The sequence below is a fragment of the Lathyrus oleraceus genome, chromosome 3 (genome assembly GCF_024323335.1).
Source record: "Lathyrus oleraceus cultivar Zhongwan6 chromosome 3, CAAS_Psat_ZW6_1.0, whole genome shotgun sequence".
NCBI classification, from domain to species: Eukaryota; Viridiplantae; Streptophyta; class Magnoliopsida; order Fabales; family Fabaceae; genus Lathyrus; species Lathyrus oleraceus.
This window is the reverse complement of record NC_066581.1, coordinates 242111410-242122769: the sequence shown is the minus strand read 5'-3', so window position 1 is coordinate 242122769 and position 11360 is coordinate 242111410. Positions and strand designations below refer to the sequence as shown.

The 11360-nt window shown below is 40.4% G+C and overlaps 1 non-coding gene across 1 annotated transcript; it reads left to right on the top strand.

The window, feature by feature from the left end:
* The first annotated feature begins 1492 nt into the window (after positions 1 to 1492).
* LOC127133597 (small nucleolar RNA R71) lies at positions 1493 to 1598 on the top strand. The gene has a single exon (XR_007807552.1). It is a non-coding gene; the product is annotated as a small nucleolar RNA R71 (small nucleolar RNA).
* The last annotated feature ends 9762 nt before the right edge of the window (positions 1599 to 11360 follow it).

Here is an 11360-nt window from a genome sequence, read left to right as displayed (position 1 = left end):
TCTTCGCCTTCTTTGATATCCATGACCATAAAGTCTGTTGGAATATAAAGTTGACCGATCCTAACTGGGATGTCTTCTAAAATTCCTACAGGATACTTAACAAATCTATCGGATAATTGTAGGGACATCTTAGTTGGTTGTAATTCTCCTAGGTTTAATCTCTTACATACAGCTAAGGGCATTAAACTTACACTAGGTCCTAAGTCTAGGAAAGCTTTGTCGATCACATGATTTCCTAAAATGCAAGGTATAGAAAAACTACCAGGGTCTTTCTCCTTCTTAGCAAGTTTATCCTCAGAAATGAAGTTGAATTACAAGGGTTTTGGATCGTCGAGCCTACGCTTGTTAGTTAAGATGTCTTTGAGAAATTTGGTGTAAGACGGAATTTGGGTGATAGCTTTTGTGAAAGGTATCTCTACATGAAGCTTTTCTATCACTTTTATAAATTTTTGATATTGGTTATTGACTTTTGTTTGTTTAAGTCTTTGCGGATATGGGATTGGTGGTTTGTACGGGGGCGGCGGTTTGTAAGTTTTATCCCTTGCTTCACCTTCTAGGTTGGTTTGTTTCTCAGGTTCCGCTAGTTCCTCTTCTTGGTTGGTAGGCATATTCTCTTTAGAAGTTTTGGACTCGCTCATTGCTGGGTTCTGAGGCCCTTCGTAAGCGGTCCCACTTCGTAATGAGATAGCGTTAGCTTGCCCTCGAGGGTTTGGTTGAGGTTGTCCAGGAAATTGGCCTCCAGGTGTAGTTTGTGGGGCTTGGTTTTGTGCTACCTGTGAAATCTGGGTTTCAAGCATCTTGTTGTGAGTGATTATCTGATCAACCTTGGTTCCTAATTGCGTTATAAGTTCGTTTACGTGAATGTTTTGGTTTAGGAATTCTTTATTTTGCTGAGTCTGGCCCGATATAAAGCTTTCCATGATCTTCTCAAGGTTAGACTTCAGGGGCACAGCTTGCATAGGTTGGTTTGGTTTTTGGGCTTGATAACCTTGTGGTCTCTGCTGTGCATTATTTTGGATAGGGTTCTGGTTTCTATAAGAGAAATTTGGATGATTCTTCCATCCAGGGTTGTAAGTGTTTAAAAATGGGTTACCTTGGGCGTAATTCACTTGGTCGGTATTTAATTCGTTCAAAAGGTTACACTCCTCCGATTCGTGTCCTTTAGATCCACAGAGTTTGCACTCTTTGTGGACTATTTCTACGGTGTTGGTGTTTGTAGACATATGTTCGATCCTAAGGGCTAAAGCGTCCATTTTCGCCTACATCATGTCTAGAGAGCTTACCTCATGTATTCCACCTTGGGTCTCCTTTTTCTCTATTGATGCTCGTTCAGTTCCCCATTGATAATGGTTTTGGGCCATATCCTCAATTAGGTCACAAGCTTTTGGATAAGGTTTGTTCATTAGCGCGCCACCTGCGGCGGCGTCGATGCTCGTCTTGGTATTATAATGGAGCCCATTGTAGAAGGTATGAATGATCAGCCATTGTTCTAGGTCATGGTGTGGGCAGACTCTTAATAACTCTTTATATCTCTCTCAAGCTTCGAAAAGCGATTCTCCTTGGTTTTGAGCAAATCTAGTTATTTGGTTTCGAAGAACAACAGTCTTACTAGGGGGGAAATATCTAGCAAGGAATACTCTCCTAAGGTGTTCCAAGGTAGTTATTGAATTAACTGGAAGTGAATCTAGCCATGAACGTGCTCTATCCCTGGGGAGAAAGCAAATAATCTTAAACGGATCGCATCCTGTGAAGTGCCGTTAGATTTAAAGGTGTCGGCTAGTTCGATAAAAACTTTTAAATGTTGATTCGGATTCTCTGTAGCGAGACCCGCGTATTGGTTTTGGTTTACTAATTGCAACAAAGACGGTTTTAGTTCGAAGCTGTTAGCAGGTATAAGGGGGTTTACTATACTCGAACTAGGTTCCTCATCAGAGGGTTGGGCAAATTCCTTAAGAGGTCGCCTATCGCAATTCTCGACCATAGCTTTCTTAATTCGGATGAGTAAGAGGCGTGTACGAGTATAACATTCGGGTTCCGCTAAAGGATCTACTAAATTTCCGGTACAACGGATTCTTCTCATTTACCAGCTAAAAATGCCTTAGTCTATACGGTGTAACATCAGGGTGCGGAATTTGACGAAGTTGATCCCCGACAACGGCGCCAAAAACTTGATCGCTGTGATTCGCAAGTGCACGAATAACATCAAAGTAATATAAAAGAATATCGATCCCACAGAGATCAATCGTCAATCTATCGAATACTATCGTTACGGTGTTTATCTAAGGCGGTATAAAAGAGATATTTGGTTTGCAAAATAACGGTAAATAATAAATGCAGGTAAAGACAGGTTGAATGTAATTCACGTCAGTTAAGTGATGTTTCGATTGTCTAAATAGAACTACTTATGAGGCAATTTTTTCTACTCTTGAAAAGAATCCATTTAACGGGAACTGTCGCTTTCGCGTATTCAGAACCGAGTTTACCCTTAAATTAAGGTCTTTTATTGTCACATATAAAAGGTGCGCAGAACGCTAAAGTAGTAAACCTATTTTTAAGAAATGAGACTCGTAGACTTAGTTGAAAAGTGATTTTGATTTGGAAAGTTTACCTAAGGAGTTTACTGATTTTAAACCTATCAACGCGTCCGAAAACAGTTTCAAAAATAGCTTTCCTTAAAGTGATAAAGATTCCTAGTTACTATACCAGGGTGATTTCGCACTCCTCGAATAATTAAAACTAACCAAGTTTGTTTTCGAAAACTCGAGTTAAAAATCAAAATAGCCTTTAAAGTATTTCTACAGATTTCAATATGTGAAACATTACTTTAACCGCGATCCTTACATTCTAACCTTTAAAAGATTTAGCCAAACATGGTAACGCAAACAAACATAACGGTGTTAATCATAATGAAAAGTTTGTTTTAGAATGTGAGGCGTAGAGAGCGAGTAAAGTGCGGAAAATAAATAAAGTAAAGCGAGTGCGGAAAATAAATAAAATAAAAGCGAGTGCGGAAAATAAATAAGGTAAAAGCGATGCGGGAAATAAATAAAATAAAAGCGATGCGGGAAATAAATAAAATAAAAGCGATGCGGGAAATGAATAAAGCAAAAGCAGTGCGGGAAATAAATAAATAAAGCGATAAATAAGAACCTGCTCCAAACGGAAGCTTCGATTCTGATACAAAAATAAACCTCCGACTCCTGAAGCTAAAGACGACAACAACTCGAAGTAACCCAACTCAATCTCGCAATGGTGCGATAACCCCCCGATGTGACGGATTATCGCTATTACAAATGATAACTATATGCTTAGTGTTGTAAAACTAAGTTGGATGATAGAAAACAAAATGAAATGAGCTATTTATAGAGATTCTCAACAGTTTGTAAAGACCATGGTGCCCTCCAACTTCTCCTTAGTGGGCTTTAGTGGGAACGTGATTTCCAAATGTGGCGCCCGCCATCCCTTCATGGCGCTCGCCATGTGTGTAAATGGGGTGAATCATGGGAACATGGCGGTTACCTCCTGGTTGAGGGCTGGTGACTCATAGCTTCCCCTATAGCGGCCTCCATGTGCAACGCCATGTGTGTAATTTCGCCGAAAAACCCTAATTTTAGGTCTTTTTGCTTCGTTTCTTGCAAAAGAGTTCGAAAGTGCTAAATATCTAAAAACAAGAGAAAAGAGGGCATAATACAAATAAAATGATGATAAAGTCCTAATAAACATGTGAAATCCGAGTCAAAAATACGGTGTAATTCGGCGCGATCATTGCATCCACAGAAATTGACTTTTGCTGGATCATGAGATCAAATCATCTCCCAGAAATTGACAACTTTCAGTAGTGCTTTTCCTCTCAAGTCTATCTCCAGCATAATTAGCATCATAATAACCCACTAGCTTGTAGTATTTGGATTTTCTATGACACAAGTCAAGGTTAATCGTACCTTTCAGATACCCGAAGATCCGCTTAACAACTATTGAGTGAGACTCTCTAGAATCTGATTGAAAACGGGCACACAAACAGAAACTAAACAAAATGTCAGGCCTAGAAGCAGTCAAGTATAAGAGAGAACTAATCATACATTTTTATACTTTTTGTTCTACCTTAGCACTTACCTCATCCTTCTCAAGGATGCATGTAGGGTGCATAAGAGTATTTGACATCTTGCATTCAGACATGTCAAACTTCTTCAAAAGTTCCTTGGTGAACTTGCTCTGATGGATGTAAGTTCCTTCTGAACTTTGATTGATTTGAATCCCTAAAAATAACTTGAGTTCTCTCATCAGAGTCATCTCAAACTCTTCCTACATAGACTTAACAAATTCTTTGCACAAAGTAGAATTAACAAAATCAAATATGATGTCATCAACATAAATTTGTGCAATAAGAATGTCATTTTTGAATGACTTATGGAATAATGTTTCATCAACTTTCCCTCTAGTGAAATCATTTTTTAAAAGAAAATTGCATAGTCTTTCATACCATACTCGGGGAACTTGTTTCAGACCATACAATAATTTCTTCAGTTTGAAAACAAAATCTGGATTTTTAAGATTTTTAAAACTAGGGGGTTGGTGTACATGCACTTTTAATATCCATCTGATATGAGATGATGTTGTAATTAACTGCAAAATAGATTAAAAGACGAATATACTCTAACCTGGGAACTGGTGCAAAGGTTTATGCATAGTTAATCCCCTCTTACTGACTATAACCTTGTGCAACCAATCGAGCTTTTTTCTAACTACCCTCCTTGTTCGTTCAGCTTATTCCTGAAGACCCAATTGGTTCCAATAATGTGAGTTCCTTAGGGTCTTGGCACCAGATCCTAGACATCATTTCTGGAGTATTGATTGAGTCCTTCTTGCATAGCCATAATCCATGTTGTATCATGAAGTGCTTCATTAATTCATGTAGACTCCATCAGAGACACCAAACCCATAAGACTTTCTTTTGAGAGGTTCACACTTGTCACCCATAATCAATTTTTCAGAATGCGAAGATATCTGATTGTGCCTTCTCAGAGGAGTCTAAGCTTCAACAACTTATGGTTGAGGAGCTTCAGAGTCTTTAGCTTCAGCTTCTTTGGATTCTGAATTCTTTCCTTCAGAACATGAGTAAGTGATCTATAGATCTGCAAATTTATCAACTATCTTTGACTTTTCAGAGTCAAGATTACCATTGAATCTGACATGATTTGATTCTTCAACAATTTGTGTCTCAGTGTTAGACACTTTTTTAGCCTTTTGAGCGTTCAGAGTATCGTAACATGATGCACTGTTGTGCCTTAGAATCAAACTTGCTCAGGTTCTGTTTAGTGTTCAACATAAAACAAGAACATCCAAAAGGATGAAAATATGAAATGTTGGGCTTCATATTCTTCCAAAATTCATAGGGAGTCTGTCATACCCCAAAATTTGCCCATTAATCTTGCAAAACATTTCTCGAAGTACTCCAACTTATTCTGCAAGGCACTAATCTTAAAGGGACAAAAGCCCAGCTCACAACAGGCCCAATCTAGAAAATGGCCCAAACTGGCCTGCTCGCTAGGCGAGCAAATCCTTCGCCTAGCGAACCCTTCGTTATGACACTCGCCCCAGCGAAGCACCAGATCCAGTAAAAGCCCAAACTAGCTTGCTCGCTAGGCGAGCAATTCCTTCGCCTAGCGAAGCTTGCGAATATCAGAATTTCTGGGCTTCATTCTGAGCCCATTAGGTCATCACAATCACTATAAATAGCCAAGTTTCAGTCACGAAAAAGGAGAGACGAAGACAGAAGGGGAACGAAAACGGAGAGAGGAGAGCCCTAGCAAGCAAACCCTGATACTCATTGGAGACAAACCCCGAAGGAACTCGGCGGCGCCAAGGTCTACCTCTGCCCATTCAATCCGCTTTGCCGATCCGAAGTCGCAATTCAGCTGCCAACAGGTTTACATTGCTATTACTACATTATGTTCTTAATTTGCATATGGCTTTATGATTAGATTTATGAAAATAGCTTAAGTTTGGCATGTGAACTTTAGTATGTACCTGGATACCTTAAATGATTAACCATATAATTGCAGTAATGAAAGCCATAAGGCATAAAATTGGTTGAAATTGTACTGATATCAAAACCAAAATCCGCAGCCGCTCGCTAGCACATCGCTAAGCGAGCATGCAGCGAGTATTCGCTACGCCTTCGCTAGGCGAGGCAGGAGCGAACGTGACAGTAGCTGACTTTTCTGTTCTGATTTTTCACTCATGTTTTATCATGCATCATTTATCAGACCCTATCTACTGTTGTGATTTTTCCTTGTGGTGTAATCCTCGATTGCACCCTGATTTGGTGTTCTGACATGTTTTGTTGAGTTTTGTAAAGGTTCACATACCCCAGGAAAAGATTGCTTGTTAGGTCTCCCACTTTATTTGTGGGGTACCCTTATGGAGATTCACCCTGAATTACTCAATTGATTTTAATGTATTGATTTTATGGCGAAGATCCACCCTAATGGCTTAATTGGTCTTAATGTATTAATTTCAATGTGGACCTAATTACCTACTTGATTACGGCTACCTAATTAATTGTAAAACTTTGTCTTCAAATAAGTGATCTCGGACCTCTCTTTGTTACCCTACGATTACGGTATTATGGTCATGTCCCGCGAATGTGGGGATGCACTTAGCAAAGACCCTTCGGTTAAATCATCATAGTCCCTCGAATGTTGCCTTTGTCCCTCGATGACCCTTCGGTGTAGCCTACGGTTAAATGATGATAGTCCCTTCGAATGCTAAGGTATCCTCACAACTGTTGCCTTCGATGACCAATCAATGACCCTTCGATGACCCTTCTACATCCAAAGGATGAAACTACTTACTTCTCAATAGTAAGGACAGTTTTACCCTCATAAGGATAGGAAATGCCCGTAAAGACCTCGAATAGGTATAACTCTTAATTGCTTATTCATAACCTAAAATATTTTTCACACCCCACATCTTTTCAACACATCTTTTAGAAAATCACCACTTGGTATACCTTCATACTAGAATCATTACCGAGTTATATTTTTCTAAACAACTTTCAAAACTAAACGAGATAACCACTTTGTATACATTCATACAAGAATCATTACAAAGTTAAATTCTCTTTTCAAAACATTTTCTAAACAATTCACAACTACTTTTTCCAGACAAACATAAATGATTGAGCAATTAAGAGCCCATGGATAACCATGGATACAAAGGGTGCTAACACCTTCCCTTTGTATAATGTACCTCCCGAACCTAAAAATCTAAATTAAGGTCTTTCCTGTTCTTTTCCACCTTTCCTTATTGGATAAAAGAAAAGTCGGTGGCGACTCTTGCTAACCGCGACATTGCGATTAAAAACACACAAAAGTCCAGTTCACCGTATGACAGAACTGGCGACTCTGCTGGGGATACGAAGAGAGGTTCACCTTAAAAAAATCATTTATGTTTTCCTAATTGTTCCTTCTTTTAAGGGAATTATTGAGTGAAAGATCCTACACCCGGATCTAGTGTACCTTAGGTAAGTAGCAATAGATCATCGCGACTATCCGGCGTATACTGGAATGGTTAAAATGATGGCTACGGTTAATGTGACACTTTGGATGTCCTGATGTTCCTCATGTTTACTTGAGGAAAAATTTGGCATTCGCGTGGTGTCATCAAAGCATTAACCAGACCTTTAGAACCCTAATTGACTCATCCTAGCCATTAGAAAGTAGTGAGATAACTGGCTTCGGTTCCGACTGAGGTTGGTTGAGTCTCGATACTACACTCTCTGAGATTGGACTTTAGGGAAGCTTTGGTCAACCACTTGGTGTTGCATTGAAGTGGACTTAAGGAAAGGTCAATGATTGGAGATCCTTCTAGAACCCGGTTATTATTCTAGGACAGGTTGAACCAACCGAACTTTAGTGGGGAGGGTACTTACCTATGGAACTCATGCAGGCCTTAAAACCTAGGAATGATTGTTGTGTGACTTGCTTGTGCTTGTTATTTACATAACATCATAACATCATAACATCATAACATCATAACATCACGGCATTATACTAACCATTTCAAGGACTTAGGAATTTAGCTTTGCTCTGTTAAACAGGTTATGGCTTCCAGGAAGACCATCCGGATCAATCTAGTAGCGATCTCTCCTCAACTCAAGTATTTAGTGTCAGAACTTCCCGATCGGGCTCAGTTTATCTAGAAACATGGTTCTCTCCTCAATTTGGTTACCACTGGTTTCAAAGAGGATATGATGAGGGTCCTATTCCAGTTCTTCGATCCTAAACATCATTGCTTCACATTCCCAGATTATCAGTTGGTACCCACATTAGAAGAATTCTCCAGGATGCTTGGGATACCTATCCTTGATCAAACACCTTTCAGTGGTTTAGAAAAGATTCCGAAGTATGAAGAAGTTGCCGCAGCTTTACACATGACAAAGTCCGACATTGAAACTAATTGGGTAACAAGAAGTGGAGTTAAGGGTTTACTTGCCAAATTTCTGATAAATAAGGCCCGAGAATTCCTAAAAGTTATGGATGTCCATGCTTTCGAGGATGTTCTAGCATTACTAATCTATGGTTTGGTGTTATTCCCTAATCCAGACCAATTCATAGACGTGAATGCTATTAAGATATTCCTCACTCATAACCCTGTGCCTACCTTGCTCGGAGATATTTTGCATTCCCTTCACACCCGCACTATGAAGAGACAAGGGACTCTCATGTGCTGCGTACCCTTATTGTCTAGGTGGTTTATTTCGTACCTTCCTCAATCAGTCTTGAAGAATGATCAAAATCTGAAATGGTCTCAAAGGATAATGGCACTCTCCCATTCAGACATCCGCTGGTGTTCTAATCTCAGAGAAAATGTTACCCTCATCGACCGTTGTGGAGAATTCCCTAATGTACCACTCATGGGGATAAGGGGAGGTATTACTTATAATCCTGCCTTAGCCCTACGTCAGTTTGGTTGTGCCCGAAGAGATGGTCTACATGGAATGATTATTCCAGGTACAGTGTTTGACTATGACAATGACTCTCAAGGTCTCCGTCAAAGATTTGTACGAGCTTGGGGCATGGTGAATAGAAGTACTTTAGGACAGAAAAATTCTATTCCTATGGAGCCTTATCTCAGATGGGTACGCGCCAGAGCTCGTGAACTCGTCATGCCATATCTTGCGGTCGGACCATTGATCGTTGAACCAGAAGTGGAAGGAGGTACTTCTCAGATCATTCCTTATCCAGATATGCCTACCGATGTTGAAGAATTGAAGAAATCCTGGATCCAGTTGAGAGAGGAAAGGGATACTTTTGAAGCCCAGTTCTGTGCTGAAAGGAAGAAAGTGTTAGAACTTACCAACCAGCTTAATGAGGAACGAAGACTCAATGCGTATCTTCGCCCAAAAAGAAGCCGCCCCTGGGAGACTTAGGCTTTCATTGTACTTTTATTATTTTTTTGTAATGAACACTGATTAAGAAATTAGTAATAAAAGTTCCTCTCTTTTAGTAGTTTATGCAAAGTTAAATTCTAAAAGTCCTTGAAAACATTTCATGCATTGCATAGCATAACATAACATTGCATAACAGGTATTCTGAAGGACCATATTCTCACGGTCTGCCTCTTAAACAGAAAAATGGCTCTCGAACAAACTGTCAAAGATCTCCAGACTCAGAATGCTCAATTCCAGGAGATGATGTTGAGCTTATCCAAGGGGCAGGAAGAACTGAAGGCTCTCTTGCTCGAGAAGAAGAAAGACCAAAAACCTGTGAGTTACATTAACCCGGGAAGAAGGCGTAAAGGACAGGCTGCAGGAGTCAAGATTGGAATTCCGAATGGTCCAGAAGAGGGGACGGATTCAGAAGATGAGAATGTTGATCCTTTTAGCCAGAAGGATGACGATGAAGATTATGAAAATGAACAATCCTCTCCAAGAGATGATAAGTACAAGTTGCTGGAAAAACGTATGTTAGCCATGGAGGGTCAGAAGGCGCCCGGTCTGGATTTCGAAAGTTTGGGTCTGGTCTCCGAGGTGACCATTCCTCGCAAATTCAAAATCCCCACTTTCACTAAGTACGATGGTGCGTCCTGTCCTCAGATGCATCTGAGGGCTTATGTGAGAAAGATTCAGCCGCATACCACTGATAGGAAGCTATGGATCCATTTCTTCCAAGAGAGTCTGTCTGGCACTCAGTTGGAATGGTATTATCAGCTCGAAAGTTCTAACATCCGCACCTGGACTGATTTAGCGACAGCTTTCTACAAGCACTACCAGTATAATTCTGAACTAGCACCTACTCGGCTGCAGTTGCAGAATATGACTATGGGATCTAAAGAAAGCTTCAAAGAATATGCTCAAAAATGGAGAGATTTGGCTGGCAGAGTCAAACCCCCTATGACTGACCGAGAATTAGTAGACATGTTCATGGGTACACTGACTGGCCCATTCTACAGCCATCTGCTGGGAAGTTCTTCATCAGGTTTCACTGAACTTATACTGACAGGGGAACGGGTGTAGAGCGGCATTCGAAGTGGAAAGATACAGGCGGCTACCTCTGCAAGTAGCAAAAAGTCCTATAAGGGGAAGAATGAATCAAATGTTGTGTACGGTCAAAAGAATCGTAATAAGAAAAATGGTGACCATGCCGTTGGAGCGGTCACAATTGCAGCCCCGCCAGCTCAAAACTTCCAGCACAGACAAGACAGACCAAGAAGGCAGTTTACCAAGATCAATATGACTTTAGCACAAGCACTGCAAAGTATGCTAAAGGCAAACTTAATCACTCTCAGAGGTCCTCCTGCAAATGTCAACACTACTTCGCCTCGTTATAATCCCAATGCCAGGTGTGCATATCACTCTGATAGCCCCGGGCATGATACAAACGATTGTTGGTTGTTGAAGAACAAAATTCAGGATATGATCGACGCTGGGGAAATTGAATTCGAGCCTTCGGAAACTCCTAATGTCATCACTGCACCTATGCCTAATCATGACAAGGCTGTTAATGCTGTGGATGACTACTCTCATATTTCTAATGTAGCTGACTTAGCATCTCCCCTCCTGGCCATCAAGAAGAAGTTGTTGCAAACTGGTTTATTTCCAGGTTGTGCTGAAAATTGCGATCTCTGTACACTCCGACCCAATGATTGCCTGAAATTGAGGAATGGTATTCAACAGCTGATAGATGATCGTACGATTCTCTTCGAAAGGATTCCTAAGGTGGAAAACATTGTTGAAGAAATATCTGTGATTGCAAGGTCCAAAGTTCCAGTGAAGATTACTGCTCCCAGAGTACCCGTGAAGATTACTGCTGAGCCCAAGGTAGCTCCCCTAATCATTACTGCACCTGGCCCAGTAC